General features: G+C 52.3%; 1 long non-coding RNA gene across 1 annotated transcript in view; it reads left to right on the top strand.

The window, feature by feature from the left end:
• LOC134943979 (uncharacterized) overlaps positions 1-16784 on the top strand; it is a 32034-nt gene extending 15250 nt beyond the window's left edge. The window contains exons 2-4 of the long non-coding RNA XR_010181839.1: positions 13471-13671; positions 16055-16132; positions 16652-16784. This is a non-coding gene — a long non-coding RNA (uncharacterized LOC134943979). The remainder of the gene's footprint in view (positions 1-13470; positions 13672-16054; positions 16133-16651) is intronic.
• Positions 16785-18960: the final 2176 nt, after the last annotated feature.

The raw sequence follows: 18960 nt of genomic DNA, 5'->3' as shown, positions 1-18960 counted from the left end.
TATTGCAAGCCTGGACGAGGGGGATTACATGGGATCCCTGGACATCAAGGATGCTTACCTGCATGTCCCCATTTATCATCCTCACCAGGAGTACCTCAGATTTGCGGTACAGAATTGCCATTACCAATTCCAGACGCTGCCGTTTGGACTGTCCACGGCACCGAGGGTGTTTACCAAGGTAATGGCGAAAATGATGATACTCCTTCGAAAAAAGGGAGTTTTAATTATCCCGTACTTGGACGATCTCCTAATAAAGGCGAGATCCAGGGAGCAGTTGTTGGTAGGAGTAGCACTATCTCAGGAGGTGCTACACCAGCACGGTTGGATTCTGAATATTCCAGAGTCACAGCTGGTTCCGACGACACGTCTACTGTTCCTGGGAATGATTCTGGACACAGTCCAGAAAAAGTGTTTCTCCCGGAGGAGAAAGCCAAGGAGCTGTCATCTCTAGTCAGAGACCTCCTGAAACCAAAACAGGTGTCGGTGCATCACTGCACGCGAGTCCTAGGAAAGATGGTGGCTTCTTACGAAGCAATTCCTTTCGGCAGGTTCCATGCCAGAATCTTGCAGTGGGACCTGTTGGACCAATGGTCCGGATCGCATCTTCAGATGCATCGGCTAATAACCCTGTCTCCAAGAACCAGGGTGTCTCTGCTGTGGTGGCTGCAGAGTGCTCATCTTCTAGAGGGCCGCAGATTCGGCATACAGGACTGGGTCCTGGTGACCACGGATGCCAGCCTTCGAGGCTGGGGGGCAGTCACACAGGGAAGAAACTTCCAAGGACTATGGTCGAGTCAGGAGACTTCCCTACACATAAATATTCTAGAACTAAGGGCCATTTACAATGCCCTAAGTCAGGCAAAACCCCTGCTTCTACACCAGCCGGTACTGATCCAGTCAGACAACATCACGGCGGTCGCCCATGTAAACCGACAGGGCGGCACAAGAAGCAGGACGGCAATGGCAGAAGCCACAAGGATTCTCCGATGGGCGGAAAATCACGTACTAGCACTGTCAGCAGTGTTCATTCCGGGAGTGGACAACTGGGAAGCAGACTTCCTCAGCAGACACGACCGACACCCGGGAGAGTGGGGACTTCATCCAGAAGTCTTCCAACTGTTGGTAAACCGTTGGGAAAGGCCACAGGTGGACATGATGGCGTCCCGCCTAAACAAAAAACTAGAGAGATATTGCGCCAGGTCAAGGGACCCTCAGGCGATAGCGGTGGACGCTCTAGTGACACCGTGGCTATACCAGTCAGTTTGTGTTCCCTCCTCCTGCCTCTCATACCAAAGGTACTGAGAATAATAAGAAAACGAGGAGTAAGGACAATACTCGTGGTTCCGGATTGGCCAAGAAGAGCGTGGTACCCGGAACTTCAAGAGATGATCTCAGAGGACCCATGGCCTCTGCCGCTCAGACGGGACCTGCTGCAGCAGGGGCCCTGTCTGTTCCAAGACTTACCGCGGCTGCGTTTGACGGCATGGCGGTTGAACGCCGGATCCTAAAGGAAAAGGGCATTCCGGAGGATGTCATTCCTACGCTGATTAAAGCCAGGAAAGATGTAACTGTAAAACATTATCACCGCATATGGCGGAAATATGTTGCTTGGTGTGAGGCCAAAAAGGCCCCAACAGAGGAATTTCAGCTGGGTCGATTTCTGCACTTCCTACAGGCAGGAGTGACTATGGGCCTAAAATTAGGCTCCATTAAGGTACAGATATCGGCTCTGTCGATTTTCTTCCAAAAAGAACTAGCTTCAGTACCTGAAGTTCAGACATTTGTAAAAAGAGTGATGCATATTCAGCCCCCTTTTGTGCCTCCAGTGGCACCCTGGGATCTCAACGTGGTGTTGAGTTTCCTAAAATCACATTGGTTTGAGCCACTAAAGACCGCGGATCTAAAATATCTCACGTGGAAAGTGGTCATGTTATTGGCCTTGGCTTCGGCCAGGCGTGTATCAGAATTGGCGGCTTTGTCATATAAAAGCCCTTATCTGATTTTCCATATGGATAGGGCAGAATTGAGGACTCGTCCCCAGTTTCTCCCTAAGGTGGTATCTGCTTTTCACTTGAACCAACCTATTGTGGTGCCTGCGGCTACTAGCGACTTGGAGGATTCCAAGTTACTGGACGTAGTCAGGGCCTTGAAAATTTATGTTTCCAGGACGGCTGGAGTCAGGAAAACTGACTCGCTATTTATCCTGTATGCACCCAACAAACTGGGTGCTCCTGCTTCTAAGCAGACTATTGCTCGCTGGATTTGTAGCACAATTCAGCTGGCGCATTCTGCGGCTGGACTGCCGCATCCTAAATCAGTTAAAGCCCATTCTACAAGGAAGGTGGGCTCATCTTGGGCGGCTGCCCGAGGGGTCTCTGCTTTACAACTTTGCCGAGCTGCTACTTGGTCAGGGGCAAACACGTTTGCAAAATTCTACAAATTTGATACCCTGGCTGAGGAGGACCTTGAGTTCTCTCATACGGTGCTGCAGAGTCATCCGCACTTTCCCGCCCGTTTGGGAGCTTTGGTATAATCCCCATGGTCCTTTCGGAGTTCCCAGCATCCACTAGGACGTTAGAGAAAATAAGATTTTACTCACCGGTAAATCTATTTCTCGTAGTCCGTAGTGGATGCTGGGCGCCCATCCCAAGTGCGGATTGTCTGCAATAATTGTACATAGTTATTGTTCACTAAAGGGTTATTGTTATGAGCCATCTGTTGAGAGGCTCAATTATGTTTCATACTGTTAACTGGATATAGTATCACGAGTTATACGGTGTGATTGGTGTGGCTGGTATGAGTCTTACCCGGGATTCAAAATCCTTCCTTATTGTGTCCGCTCTTCCGGGCACAGTATCCTAACTGAGGCTTGGAGGAGGGTCATAGTGGGAGGAGCCAGTGCACACCAGGTAGTCTAAAAGCTTTCTTTTAGTTGTGCCCAGACTCCTGCAGAGCCGCTATTCCCCATGGTCCTTTCGGAGTTCCCAGCATCCACTACGGACTACGAGAAATAGATTTACCGGTGAGTAAAATCTTATTTATTCATCTCTTTAGTTTCACATTGTCTTCATCTTTTCACGATTTATATGTTTTTAACAATATTTCGCCTAAATGTTCTCTTTGTCAAGTGTGACATATTACCCACTTTTTAGGATACTAATAAACGTTATATTTTAAATCCTAGTGCACCGTTAAACAGATCGCTTTCTTTCTTTCTTTGTGCTCTTTCCAATAATTCTAAAGCTTGTAAAAAGAACAGGAGTTCAGGCGATCCTCATTGCTCCAGATTGGCCAAGGAGGGCTCGGTACGCAGATCTGCTGGAAGATCCAAGGCCTCTTCCTCTTCGGGAGGACCTTCTACAACAGGGACCGTTCACTTATCAAAACTTACCACGGCTACGTTTGACAGCATGGAGGTTGAACGCCAGATCCTAGCTCGGAAGGGTATTCCGAGTGCGGTTATTCCTACCCTGATACAGGCTAGGAAGGGAGTAACGTCTAAACATTACCATCCACTTTGGAAAAAGCATGTGTCTTGGTGTGAATTCAAGAAGTTTCCTGTGGTGGAGTTTCAACTTGGTAGGTTTCTCCTCTTCCTGCAAGCAGGTGTGGATATGGGTCTGCGTTTGGGATCCCTGAAGGTCCAGATTTCGGCTTTATCCATTTTCTTCCAGAAACAATTGGTTACCCTCCCTGAGGTTCAGACCTTTTTGAAAGGGGTTCTGCATATCTAACCTCCCTTTGTGGCACCGACGGCACCCTGGGATCTTGACGTGGTGTTGCATTTCCTGCAATCGGATTAGTTTGAGCCTTTACAGGAGGCTGAGGTCGAGTTTCTCACGTGGAAGGCTGTCACATTTTTGGCCTTGGCTTCTGCGTGAAGTGTGTCGGAATTGGGGGCGTTGTCCTGTAAAAGCCCCGATTTAATCTTCCATGAAGATAGAGCGGAGCTCAGGACGCGTCAGCAGTTCCTTCCTAAGGTTGTGTCGGCATTTCATATCAACCAACCTATTGTGGTGCCAGTGGCTACTGACTCCTCAATTGCATCAAAGTCCTTGTATGTTGTAAGGGTTCTGAAGATCTGTGTGAAGAGGATGGCTCGTCACAGAAAGTCAGACACTCTGTTTGTCCTTTATGATCCCAAGAAACTTGGGTGTCCTGCTTCTAAGCAGACAATCTCTCGCTGGATCAGGTTCACTATCCAGCATGCATATTCTACGGCAGGGTTGCTGTGTCCAAAATCTGTTAAGGCCCAATCTACACGTAAAGTGGGTTCTTCCTGGGCGGCTGCCGGGGTGTCTCTGCATTGCAGCTTTGCTGAGCGGCTACTTGGTCTGGGTCGAACACGTTCACAAAGTTTTACAAGTTCGATACTTTGGCCTCTGACCTCAAGTTCAGTCAATCAGTTCTGCAGGAGCCTCCGCGCTCTCCCTCCCGTACTGGGAGCTTTGGTACATCCCCATGGTACTAATATGGACCCCAGCATCCGCTAGGACGTAAGAGAAAATAAGATTTTAATTACTTACCGGTAAATCCTTTTCTCATAGAGAATGCTGGGCGCTCGCCCAGCGCTTCGTTATCCTGCAGTGGTTACTTGGTTCAGTACTGCCTTGTTCTTAGTTGAGTACTGCGTTTTTTTACTGGTTCAGTACTGTTTCAGCTGTTGCTGAGTTTTCTAGCACGTTGGCCGGATTTGCCTTGTTGTGTGAGCTGGTGTGAATCTCGCCACTATCTGTGTATTTCCTTCTCTCGAAGTATGTCGTCTCCTCGGGCACAGTTTCTAGACTGAGTCTGGTAGGAGGGGCATAGAGGGAGGAGCCTGCCCACACTATTAAACTCTTAAAGTGCCAATGGCTCCTAGTGGACCCGTGTATACCCCATGGTACTAATGTGGACCCCAGCATCCTCTACGGACTACGAGAAAAGGATTTACCGTAGGTAATTAAAATCCTATTGTTACTATTTACCTAATGACCGGATTACCCCCCCCCCCCCCCCCCCCCACACACACACACACTGTCCGCACCAGCCTCCTCAGCCCTCCGCTACAGCCAGTGATCTGTAGGAGGCTGACGAGGTGCTGGGAGGCTCCCCTGTATCAATAATCCTGGCTGTAGAAGGACTCCTGCACCTAGGCCGGGATACCACAGCCTCTGGTTTCCTGGTGATCTGCAGGCTGCAGTATGTAGTAGAGTGTGACACCCACCATACGATAACCTCACCACAGTGCGCTGTCCCTACAGTCGTTGGCTGTCATGGTGTGTGACCAGAAAATATCCATAGAGCGGTCTCTCCCTCCTGCCACCTGTCCTAACAATAGGAATTTGGGGGGCACTCAGTATGGGATCCCCTAAAAGTGTTGCTGCCAGCTATAGGCTTCGATGACCGGTATGAAGACACAATGGGGTACATTTACTAACATTCGTAATTTCCGAAAATAGGTCAAAGTTCAATCACGAATGACTTCAACAGTGTAAAACTGCAACTTTTTGAATTTATTACGATGGATTTACTAAGCTGTCGTATTCGTGTTTTTCTTTTCTTCCGATGTCGATGTCATTCGTTTTTTTTTACCTAATTTTACGGCAGTGATTAGCAAAACACTGCCGTTTTTTTTTACAATCAATCTCGGCCGGATCTGTGGGATCCGTGCTGGGGTTCTTTTTATTTTTTATTTTTAATTAAACAATGTAAAATCCCCAAAAAAAATGCGTGGGGTCCCCCCTCCTAAGCATAACCAGCCTCGGGCTCTTTGAGCCGATCCTGGTTGCAGAAATATGGGAAAAAAAATGACAGGGGTTCCCCCATATTTAAGCAACCAGCATCGGGCTCTGCGCCTGGTCCTGGACCCAAAAATACGGGGGACAAAAAGAGTAGGGGTCCCCCGTATTTTTAAAACCAGCACCGGGCTCCACTAGCTGGACAGATAATGCCACAGCCGGGGGTCACTTTTATATAGTGCCCTGCGGCCGTGGCATCAAAAATCCAACTAGTCACCCCTGGCCGGGGTACCCTGGGGGAGTGGGGACCCCTTCAATCAAGGGGTCCCCCCCCCCCCAGCCACCCAAGGGCCAGGGGTGAAGCCCGAGGCTGTCCCCCCCCATCCAATGGGCTGCGGATGGGAGGGCTGATAGCCTTTGTTGTAAAATAACAGATATTGTTTTTAGTAGCAGTACTACAAGTCCCAGCAAGCCTCCCCCGCATGCTGGTACTTGGAGAACCACAAGTACCAGCATGCGGCGGAAAAACGGGCCCGCTGGTACCTGTAGTACTACCACTAAAAAAATACCCAAAAAACCACAAGACACACACACCGTGAAAGTATAATTTTATTACATACATACACACATACATACATACTTACCTTATGTTCCCACGCAGGTCGGTCCTCTTCTCCAGTAGAATCCAAGGGGTACCTGTTGAATAAATTCTACTCACGAGATCCAGGGGTCCAGGGTCCTCGGGGAATCCAGGTGTAATCCACGTACTTGAATAAAACAAAAAAACGGTTGCCCGACCACGAACTGAAAGGTGACCCATGTTTGCACATGGGTCACCTTTCCACGAATGCCAGAAACCCACTTTGCCTTCTGGCTAAGTGGGTTTCTTCAGCCAATCAGGGAGTGCCACGTTGTAGCACTCTCCTGATCAGCTGTGTGCTCCTGTCCTCACTGACAGGCAGCACGCGGCAGTGTTACAATGTAGCGCCTATGCGCTACATTGTAACCAATGATGGGAACTTTCTGCTCAGCGGTGACGTCACTTTAGGTCAACCGCAGGGCAGAAAGTTCCCATCATTGGTTACAATGTAGCGCATAGGCGCTACATTGTAACACTGCCGTGTGCCGCCTGTCAGTGAGGACAGGAGCACACAGCTGATCAGGAGAGTGCTACAACGTGGCACTCCCTGATTGGCTGAAGAAACCCACTTAGCCAGAAGGCAAAGTGGGTTTCTGGCATTCGTGGAAAGGTGACCCATGTGCAAACATGGGTCACCTTTCAGTTCGTGGTCGGGCAACCGTTTTTTTGTTTTATTCAAGTACGTGGATTATCCCTGGATTTGCCGAGGAGCCTGGACCCCTGGATCTCGTGAGTAGAATTTATTCAACAGGTACCCCTTGGATTCTACTGGAGAAGAGGACCGACCTGCGTGGGAACATAAGGTAAGTATGTATGTATGTATGTGTGTATGTATGTAATAAAATTATACTTTCACGGTGTGTGTGTCTTGTGTTTTTTTGGGTATTTTTTTAGTGGTAGTACTACAGGTACCAGCGGGCCCGTTTTTCCGCCGCATGCTGGTACTTGTGGTTCTCCAAGTACCAGCATGCGGGGGAGGCTTGCTGGGACTTGTAGTACTGCTACTAAAAACAATATCTTTTATTTTACAACAAAGGCTATCAGCCCTCCCATCCGCAGCCCATTGGATGGGGGGGGGACAGCCTCGGGCTTCACCCCTGGCCCTTGGGTGGCTGGGGGGGGGGACCCCTTGATTGAAGGGGTTCCCACTCCCCCAGGGTACCCCGGCCAGGGGTGACTAGTTGGATTTTTGATGCCACGGCCGCAGGGCGCTGTATAAAAGTGACCCCCGGCTGTGGCATTATCTGTCCAGCTAGTGGAGCCCGGTGCTGGTTTTAAAAATACGGGGGACCCCTACTCTTTTTGTCCCCCGTATTTTTGGGACCAGGACCAGGCGCAGAGCCCGATGCTGGTTGCTTAAATATGGGGGAACCCCTGTCATTTTTTTCACCATATTTCTGCAACCAGGATCGGCTCAAAGAGCCAGAGGCTGGTTATGCTTAGGAGGGGGGACCCCACGCAATTTTTTTTTTAAAAATAAGCACTTTCCCACCCCTTCCCACTGATATACATGCACGGATCTCATGGATCCGTGCATGCCTATCCAATCACGAATAAAAAAAAAAGTTCTGTTTTTTTTTTTTAGCACTTTTTTACGAGTTGTAATTTTTCACGGCAGTGTTTGTTCTTTTTTGGCTTTGCACTTCTTAGTAAATGACCGAGATTCATACTTAAACAGCCGCGTTTTGACCGATGGTGTATTCATTCGTAATTTTTTACCTGAACTTGCAAAAAATTACGAATGCCCTCATCACTGCCGTGATTAGTGTTTAGTAAATGACCGAGATTAACCGAGATGACACTTTGAAGAAAAAACGGCATCTCGGTCAAAATCGGGAGCTTAGTAAATATACCCCAATGTGGTGACTCCTACCATGATATCCAGCAGTTCCAGCCTGTACAGCCTACACTTTCGCACCCTCTCTTCCCTCTCACAGGGTTACTGTACAGCCTACACTTTCACACCCTCCCTTCCCCCTCACAGGGTTACTGTACAGCCTACACATTCACACCCGCCCTTTCCCCTCACAGGGTTACTGTACAGCCTACACTTTCACACCCTCCCTTCCCCCTCACAGGGTTACTGTACAGCCTACACATTCACACCCGCCCTTCCCCCTCACAGGGTTACTGTACAGCCTACACTTTCACACCCTCCCTTCCCCCTCACAGGGTTACTGTACAGCCTACACATTCACACCCTCCCTTCCCCCTCACAGGGTTACTGTACAGCCTACACATTCACACCCGCCCTTCCCCCTCACAGGGTTACTGTACAGCCTACACATTCACACCCTCCCTTCCCCCTCACAGGGTTACTGTACAGCCTACACTTTCACACCCTCCCTTCCCCCTCACAGGGTTACTGTACAGCCTACACATTCACACCCTCCCTTCCCCCTCACAGGGTTACTGTACAGCCTACACATTCACACCCTCCCTTCCCCCTCACAGGGTTACTGTACAGCCTACACATTCACGCCCGCCCTTCCCCCTCACATGGTTACTGTACAGCCTACACTTTCACCCTCCCTTCCCCCTCACAGGGTTACTGCACAGCCTACACATTCACACCCTCCCTTCCCCCTCACAGGGTTACTGTACAGCCTACACTTTCACACCCTCCCTTCCCCCTCACAGGGTTACTGTACAGCCTACACTTTCACACCCTCCCTTCCCCCTCACAGGGTTACTGTACAGCCTACTTTTTCACACCCTCCCTTCCCCCTCACAGGGTTACTGTACAGCCTACACTTTCACACCCTCCCTTCCCCCTCACAGGGTTACTGTACAGCCTACACTTTCACACCCTCCCTTCCCCCTCACAGGGTTACTGTACAGCCTACACTTTCACACCCTCCCTTCCCCCTCACAGGGTTACTGTACAGCCTACACTTTCACACCCTTCCTTCCCCCTCACAGGGTTACTGTACAGCCTACACTTTCACACCCTCCCTTCCCCCTCACAGGGTTACTGTACAGCCTACACTTTCACACCCTCCCTTCCCCCTCACAGGGTTACTGTACAGCCTACACATTCACGCCCTCCCTTCCCCCTCACAGGGTTACTGTACAGCCTACACATTCACGCCCGCCCTTCCCCCTCACATGGTTACTGTACAGCCTACACTTTCACCCTCCCTTCCCCCTCACAGGGTTACTGCACAGCCTACACATTCACACCCTCCCTTCCCCCTCACAGGGTTACTGCACAGCCTACACATTCACACCCTCCCTTCCCCCTCACAGGGTTACTGTACAGCCTACACATTCACACTCTCCCTTCCCTCTCACAGGGTTACTGTACAGCCTACACTTTCACACCCTCCCTTCCCCCTCACAGGGTTACTGTACAGCCTACACTTTCACACCCTCCCTTCCCCCTCACAGGGTTACTGTACAGCCTACACTTTCACACCCTCCCTTCCCCCTCACAGGGTTACTGTACAGCCTACACTTTCACACCCTCCCTTCCCCCTCACAGGGTTACTGTACAGCCTACACTTTCACACCCTCCCTTCCCCCTCACAGGGTTACTGTACAGCCTACACTTTCACACCCTCCCTTCCCCCTCACAGGGTTACTGTACAGCCTACACTTTCACACCCTCCCTTCCCCCTCACAGGGTTACTGTACAGCCTACACTTTCACACCCTCCCTTCCCCCTCACAGGGTTACTGTACAGCCTACACTTTCACACCCTCCCTTCCCCCTCACAGGGTTACTGTACAGCCTACACTTTCACACCCTCCCTTCCCCCTCACAGGGTTACTGTACAGCCTACACTTTCACACCCTCCCTTCCCCCTCACAGGGTTACTGTACAGCCTACACTTTCACACCCTCCCTTCCCCCTCACAGGGTTACTGTACAGCCTACACTTTCACACCCTCCCTTCCCCCTCACAGGGTTACTGTACAGCCTACACTTTCACACCCTCCCTTCCCCCTCACAGGGTTACTGTACAGCCTACACTTTCACACCCTCACTTCCCCCTGACCGGGTTACTGTACAGCCTACACATTCATACCCTTCCTTCCCCCTCACAGGGTTACTGTGCATCGCAGGGTGTTTATAAAAGTAATAGAAATGGGGGGTGGCTTTTTTGTTTCTGGGCTGATAAGCTACAAGTCTCAGCAAGCCCAAACTGTGTGGCTTTCAGGACCCACACGTGCTAATCTTCCCCAGCCTTCAGGGCTCGCTGGAACCTGTAGGGGTCCAAATGGGGGGAAGCACTTGCCTGAAAGATGCCCCTGCCCCTCCCTCATCATTGGCCGCACTCAGACTGGGGAGGGGGCAGAACTTGATTAATTCTACACGCTCATTCCACAGTCATTGTTATTCGTCCCATCCGTTCTAGGATATACACACAGAAAATAGGAGTATAACTGAAGGTGTCTCTCATCCTGACACCCACAAACTCGTGGGTACCCTTGTTTGTAAGAGGGGCGGTTCCTCTATCAAATAATGTGGCCCCTAAGAAATTATTATGGGGACTGCTCCTGCACTACAAAAATAATTGTAATGGCCAGGAATGGAAAAAGATCTCTCCATTCTTACGCACCATCCTGGCACCTACACACCAGGGGCAGCCTCCGGCACCTATAATATTGCCTGGTAATGGTCAAGCTGTGTCTCTCTGCACTGCAGACTCACAGAGATGGGGGAGGGGTCCTTACTCCACACAACCTCCCCCATCCTGGCAACTACACACTCTGAGGCAGTCTCCAGCTTGCCCCTATAGTACTGTCTGGAATTGGTCAGGCTCTGTCTCCCTGCACTGCAGACTTACATATAGATCTGGCAGATGGGGGAAGGGCCCTCACTCTGCACAACTTCCCCCATCTGTCACGATTCCAGGCACCGCGATTCTCCAGATATGCCAATCTGAGTTCGCTGCCCATGACACCTTACTGATTAGCTCAGCGTGTGTGGTAAATCAATGCTGTAACTGCCACCAGCAGAAGTACCTTTTGGGTCAAGCCCAGGGTGAGCTACTGCCCCCAAACACAATTTTTTATACGTAAAAATTAGGTAACATGAACCTCTCTGGGTTTGAGTGTGAAAACACAGAATCCAGAGCTAAGATTAAGAATTTTAATCCAAGTCAAAGCTTCAAACCTACTTACAGAAAAGAAAGGTTACAAGAATATAATAGATTAAATAGTCACTCAAGTAATTACAATTCCAAAAATAAAATAAGGGTAAAAAGGGACAACGTTCATATCACCTAGGCAGGGCTGAACGCTGATTGAGGTGAAGTCTCCACTGGTAGGTATGTTTCATCATGATCATCTAGATCCCTTCACGACAGTGAACGCATTGCAGCAAGCGTTTCTCATACTTAAACCCAGTGCAGGTCCCCGCTTGGAAGCATTTTAACCCTCGCAAAACCAAAGTGGATTGAGTCTCTGCTTACACTGGCGATTCTCAGCCATTCTGGCAGGGGCCTTCTCTTTATGGCAATGTTTGAAGCTCTGGACCTGGTCTGGTAATCAGCCAGGACTTTGTTATTACAATAGGGCCTATGAAGGACAGTTCACGCCCTGCTGGCCATAGCATCTCTGGGGGATTTCCCCAGGGCACTTAGGTCCTAATTCAGGGTGGATCACAAAACCATGTGCACTGCAGGGGAGGCAGATGTAACATGTGCAGAGAGAGTTAGATTTGGGTGGGTTATTTTGTTTCTGTGCAGGGTAAATACTGGCTGCTTTATTTTTACACTGCTATTTAGATTTCAGTTTGAACACCCCCCCCACCCAAACCTAACTCTCTCTGTGCATGTTACATCTGCCCCACCTGCAGTGCACATGTTACATCTGCCCCCCCCTGCACATGTTACATCTGCCCCCCCCTGCACATGTTACAACTGCCCCCCCTGCACTGCACATGTTGCATCTGCCCCCCCCCCCCCCTCCCCGCACTGCACATGTTATATCTGGCCCCCCCCCCTGCACATGTTACATCTGCCCCCCCCCCAGCCTAATACATGTTCCACACAGTATACATTGCTAAATCACCCAATGCAGAAAATACACTATGGATCATGCCCACTCCGTCCCTTACACCATCCTGGCACCTACACCCCCGGGGGCAGCCTCTGGCGTGCCCCTATAGTGCTGTCTGGTAATGGTCTGTCTCCCTGCACTGCGGAGTCACATATAGAGATGGGGGAGGGGTCCTTAATCTCCCCCCCCCCCCCCCCCATCCTGGTATAAACACACCCGGGGAATCTGGCGTGCTCCTATAGGCGGTCATTCGACCCGTTCGCACGCTGCACTTCTTCACAGCCGTGTGATCTGGTCGGAACTGCGCATGTGCGGCGGCCTCATTGTGCAGGTGTGTCGTGGCCCGGCGACGCCGCAAATGAAGAAAGCGGTCACAGCGGCAACCGCAAGAAGATTGACAGGAGGAAGGCATTCCGGGGCGTCAACTGACCGTTTTCCGGGAGTGGTTTCGGCGAACGCAGGCGTATCCAGGCGTTTGGAGGGCAGATGTCTGACGTCAATTCCAGGACCATCATCGCTGGATCGATCGCACAGGGTAAGTAAGTCTGACCCTGGTGTCGTCTTTTACACAAAAAACTTTTTTAGCATAGCATGGTGCACAAGCGATCGCAGCCCTGCTATAGATACACCCTCCCCCATAGGCGGCGTCTAGTTGATCGCACGGGCAGCAAAAAGTTGCTACGTGCGAATAACTGGGAATGACCCCCATAGTGCTGTCTGGTAATGGTCAGGCCCTGACTCGCATATAGACGGATGCATGGATTAATGAACACAGAACCACACGTGCATTTAACTCATTCTCCTGTATTTTAAGTTCAAAAAATAAAATAAAAAAAGACTTTGGCAATTTAGGTGGATGGTAATTGTGATGTGCAGAGACGTAGGGTAATACACTGGTATCTGGAAATTCAAAGTCTTCAGGGAAATAATGAGTTCCACTGTGACCATCATAAAAACGCCCAAATAGGCTCAGCACAGGGTTTAGGCTTGTTGTAAGGCTTCGATGTTATCGGGGCTTAGATTCGGATCAGGTCGCCTTTCAGGTGCCACCTGCAGATATTCAGAGGGCTCTGGAGTTTAAATGACACTTTTGAAACTTTCAGGAGACCGTGATGACGTCACAGCGTGTGTCAGGGGTGATGTCACAGCGTAGCTCTGATTGGACACTGGAGGACCGTGCTGTTATTTGTACTGAGCGCTATGGGTCGGGCAGCATTCAGAGATACGTACAGCGTGAAGATGACACCATCTCCTGCGAGAGACGCCACACACACCGCTACCACTCTATAAAAGACTGCTTTGTGGTGAGCAAATGTGATCATATTCCCACCAATGTACCTACCTCTGCATACACGGAGTACCTACCTCTCCCCTGCCTCTGACAGACACGCTGTACTTCTCTCTCCCCTGCCTCTGACACACGGTGTACCTATCTCTCTCCCCTGCCTCTGACAGACACGGTGTACCTCTCTCTCCCCTGCCTCTGACAGACACGGTGTACCTCTCTCTCCCCTGCCTCTGACAGACACGGTGTACCTCTCTCCCCTGCCTCTGACAGACACGGTGTACCTCTCTCTCCCCTGCCTCTGACAGACACGGTGTACCTCTCTCTCTCCCCTGCCTCTGACAGACACGGTGTACCTCTCTCTCTCCCCTGCCTCTGACAGACACGGTGCACCTCTCTCTCTCCCCTGCCTCTGACAGACACGGTGTACCTCTCTCTCTCCCCTGCCTCTGACAGACACGGTGTACCTCTCTCTCTCCCCTGCCTCTGACAGACACGGTGTACCTCTCTCTCTCCCCTGCCTCTGACAGGCACGGTGTACCTCTCTCTCTCCCCTGCCTCTGACAGACACGGTGTACCTTTCTCTCTCCCCTGCATCTGACAGACACGGTGTACCTCTCTCTCCCCTGCCTCTGACAGACACGGTGTACCTCTCTCTCTCCCCTGCCTCTGACAGACACGGTGTACCTCTCTCTCTCCCCTGCCTCTGACAGACACGGTGTACCTCTCTCTCTCCCCTGCCTCTGACAGACACGCTGTACCTCCCTCTCTCTCCCCTGCCTCTGACAGACACGGTGTACCTCCCTCTCTCTCCCCTGCCTCTGACAGACACGGTGTACCTCTCTCTCCCCTGCCTCTGACAGACACGGTGTGCCTCCCTCTCCCCTGCCTCTGACAGACACGGTGTGCCTCTCTCTCCCCTGCCTCTGACAGACACGGTGTACCTCTCTCTCCCCTGCCTCTGACAGACACGGTGTGCCTCCCTCTCCCCTGCCTCTGACAGACACGGTGTACCTCCCTCTCCCCTGCCTCTGACAGACACGCTGTACCTCTCTCTCTCCCCTGCCTCTGACAGACACGCTGTACCTCTCTCTCTCCCCTGCCTCTGACAGACACGCTGTACCTCTCTCTCCCCTGCCTCTGACAGACACTGTGTACCTCCCTCTCCCCTGCCTCTGACAGACACGGTGTACCTCCCTCTCCCCTGCCTCTGACAGACACGGTGTACCTCTCTCTCCCCTGCCTCTGACAGACACGGTGTACCTCCCTCTCCCCTGCCTCTGACAGACACGGTGTACCTCCCTCTCCCCTGCCTCTGACAGACACGGTGTACCTCCCTCTCCCCTGCCTCTGACAGACACGGTGTACCTCCCTCTCCCCTGCCTCTGACAGACACGGTGTACCTCCCTCTCCCCTGCCTCTGACAGACACGGTGTACCCCTCTCTCCCCTGCCTCTGACAGACACGGTGTACCCCTCTCTCCCCTGCCTCTGACAGACACGGTGTACCTCTCTCTCTCCCCTGCCTCTGACAGACACGGTGTACCTCTCTCTCTCCCCTGCCTCTGACAGACACGCTGTACCTCTCTCTCTCCCCTGCCTCTGACAGACACGCTGTACCTCTCTCCCCTGACAGACACGCTGTACCTCTCTCTCTCCCCTGCCTCTGGCAGATACGCTGTACCTCTCTCTCTCCCCTGCCTCTGGCAGACACGCTGTACCTCTCTCTCTCCCCTGCCTCTGGCAGACACGCTGTACCTCTCTCTCTCCCCTGACAGACACGCTGTACCTCTCTCTCTCCCCTGCCTCTGGCAGATACGCTGTACCTCTCTCTCTCCCCTGCCTCTGGCAGACACGCTGTACCTCTCTCTCTCCCCTGCCTCTGGCAGACACGCTGTACCTCTCTCTCTCCCCTGCCTCTGGCAGACACGCTGTACCTCTCTCTCTCCCCTGCCTCTGGCAGACACGCTGTACCTCTCTCTCTCCCCTGCCTCTGGCAGACACGCTGTACCTCTCTCTCTCCCCTGCCTCTGGCAGACACGCTGTACCTCTCTCTCTCCCCTGCCTCTGGCAGACACGCTGTACCTCTCTCTCTCCCCTGCCTCTGGCAGACACGCTGTACCTCTCTCTCTCCCCTGCCTCTGGCAGACACGCTGTACCTCTCTCTCTCCCCTGCCTCTGGCAGACACGCTGTACCTCTCTCTCTCCCCTGCCTCTGGCAGACACGCTGTACCTCTCTCTCTCCCCTGCCTCTGGCAGACACGCTGTACCTCTCTCTCTCCCCTGCCTCTGGCAGACACGCTGTACCTCTCTCTCTCCCCTGCCTCTGGCAGACACGCTGTACCTCTCTCTCTCCCCTGGATATGTAGAAGGTGAGAAAACTGAATGTTCTTTGTGTTTCAGTCTCTCTTCCTCCCTCATGGATTCCCGGACAGTGTGAGTGATGATTACTTGGAGTATCAGCTCTGGGACACCCTGCAGGTAACACGACCTATGTCTGTATCACCTCTCCCACCTGTCTCTCACTGCGTGTCACCTCTCCCACCTATCTCTCACTACCTGTCACCTCTCCCACCTGTCTCTCACTGCCTGTCACCTCTCCCACCTGTCTCTCACTGCCTGTCACCTCTCCCACCTGTCTCTCACTGCCTGTCACCTCTCCCACCTGTCTCTCACTGCCTGTCACCTCTCCCACCTGTCACCTCTCCCACCTGTCTCTCACTGCCTGTCACTTCCCCCACCTGTCTCTCACTGCCTGTCACTTCTCCCACCTGTCTCTCACTGCCTGTCTCCCTCTCCCACCTGTCTCTCACTGCCTGTCTCCCTCTCCCACCTATCTCTCACTGCCTGTCTTCCTCTCCCACCTGTCTCTCACTGCCTGTCTCCCTCTCCCACCTGTCTGTCTCTCACTGCCTGTCTCCCTCTCCCACTTGTCTCTCTTTCACTGCCTGTCTCCCTCTCCCACCTGTCTCTCTCTCACTGCCTGTCTCCCTCTCCCAGGCTTTCTCCAGTAGTGTTACCGGTTCTCTGGCGACTCATTCACTTCTCCGCGGCTCAGGAGTTGGGGACGGATCAGCCACCGTCACCGCCGCTACCATCACCTGGATCCTGAGAGGTGCCGGCTGTATTATGTATACCCTGTCACTGCTCCCACCGTACACCCATCTCTCATACACTGGCGGTCTCTCTCTTATACCCTCTGTCACTGCTCCCACCGTACACCCATCTCTCATACACTGGCGGTCTCTCTCTCTTATACCCTCTGTCACTGCTCCCACCGTACACCCATCTCTCATACACTGGCGGTCTCTCTCTTATACCCTCTGTCACTGCTCCCACCGTACACCCATCTCTCATACACTGGCGGTCTCTCTCTTATACCCTCTGTCACCGCTCCCACCGTACACCCATCTCTCATACACTGGCGGTCTCACTCTTATACCCTCTGTCACTGCTCCCACCGTACACCCATCTCATACACTGGCGGTCTCTCTCTTATACCCTCTGTCACCGCTCCCACCGTACCCCCATCTCTCATACACTGGCGGTCTCTCTCTCTTATACCCTCTGTCACTGCTCCCACCGTACACCCATCTCTCATACACTGGCGGTCTCTCTCTTATACCCTCTGTCACCGCTCCCACCGTACCCCCATCTCTCATACACTGGCGGTCTCTCTCTGATCCCCTCTGTCACTGCTCCCACCGTACACCCATCTCTCATACACTGGCGGTCTCTCTCTTATACCCTCTGTCACCGCTCCCACCGTACCCCCATCTCTCATACACTGGCGGTCTCTATCTGATCCCCTCTGTCACTGCTCCCACCGTACACCCATCTCTCATACACTGGCGGTCTCTCTCTTATACCCTCTGTCACTGCTCCCACCGTACACCCATCTCTCATACACTGGCGGTCTCTCTCTCTGATCCCCTCTGTCACTGCTCCCACCGTACACCCATCTCTCGTACACTGGCGGTCTCTCTCTCTTATACCCTCTGTCACTGCTCCCACCGTACCCCCATCTCTCATACACTGGCGGTCTCTCTCTCTCTGATCCCCTCTGTCACTGCTCCCACCGTACACCCATCTCTCATACACTGGCGGTCTCTCTCTCTCTGATCCCCTCTGTCACTGCTCCCACCGTACACCCATCTCTCGTACACTGGCGGTCTCTCTCTCTTATACCCTCTGTCACTGCTCCCACCGTACACCTATCTCTCATACACTGGCGGTCTCTCTCTAAAAACCCTCTGTCACTGCTCCCACCGTACACCCATCTCTCGTACACTGTCGGTCTCTCTCTGATCCCCTCTGTCACTGCTCCCACCGTACACCCATCTCTCATACACTGGCGGTATCTCTCTTATACCCTCTGTCACTGCTCTCACCGTACACCCGTCTCTCATACACTGGCGGTATCTCTCTTATACCCTCTGTCACTGACTGCTCCCACCGTACACCCATCTCTCGTACACTGGCGGTCTCTCTCTTATACCCTCTGTCACTGCTCCCACCGTACACCCATCTCTCGTACACTGGCGGTCTCTCTCTTATACCCTCTGTGACAGGACGGTACCGTACGAAAGCACTCGCCGCTTTCGCGTCCCGTCGACTGCGCACAGAATGGAAGGTCAAGCCGCACGAGGCCTGACCACATAGGGGATTCCCGCTTACCGTCAGTAACCGCCTGTTACTGACTCCACCCACTGCCTTGTGGGCGGGTTCTCGCTGCCACCACCAAACTCCTAACCTGCCGTGGCGTTTGGAACCACGGTTCTGCTCTGTATGTGCCGACGCACTGCCTTACCACAGCTGTGTGGTGCTGACGAATCCCCACTAGCCACTTGCTAGGCCTCTACCGGTAGCTGGCGGAAGGCGGAGCTTGGAGACGCTAGGTACTTCCCTGGACAGCCGGAGGACGGGGCTAGGTTTGGCCTAACCCTGTTGGTCACAAGATGAAGCAGTCTAATTGAGGCAATGATGTTTATTGCTCAATAACCTTTAAAAAGGCTCCTCCCTATTGCTAGGGGTAACAGCATACAATCAGATGTTTTCAGCAGAAAACTCCTATGGGCCAACTGCCCTCCTTTTATCCCTCTCCAAGACCCCTTACCACAGGGGGTAAGCCCGCCCTGTGGTGCACAACCAATCAATGTTTACCCATGAGCTGTGCATGCCTTGGTCTCATGCACAGCTAACATTGTCCCCTATGGACAGGGCGAGTGGTCGGTCTCCTTTGACTCTCCCATCTTGGAGGATCAGGATACGCCCAGGTGCCGTTCAGTCTGGCTTGGGGGAAGTTTTCC

The sequence above is a fragment of the Pseudophryne corroboree genome, chromosome 7 (genome assembly GCF_028390025.1).
Source record: "Pseudophryne corroboree isolate aPseCor3 chromosome 7, aPseCor3.hap2, whole genome shotgun sequence".
In the NCBI taxonomy this organism is placed as follows: Eukaryota; Metazoa; Chordata; class Amphibia; order Anura; family Myobatrachidae; genus Pseudophryne; species Pseudophryne corroboree.
This window is presented reverse-complemented; position numbering and strand designations above follow the sequence as displayed.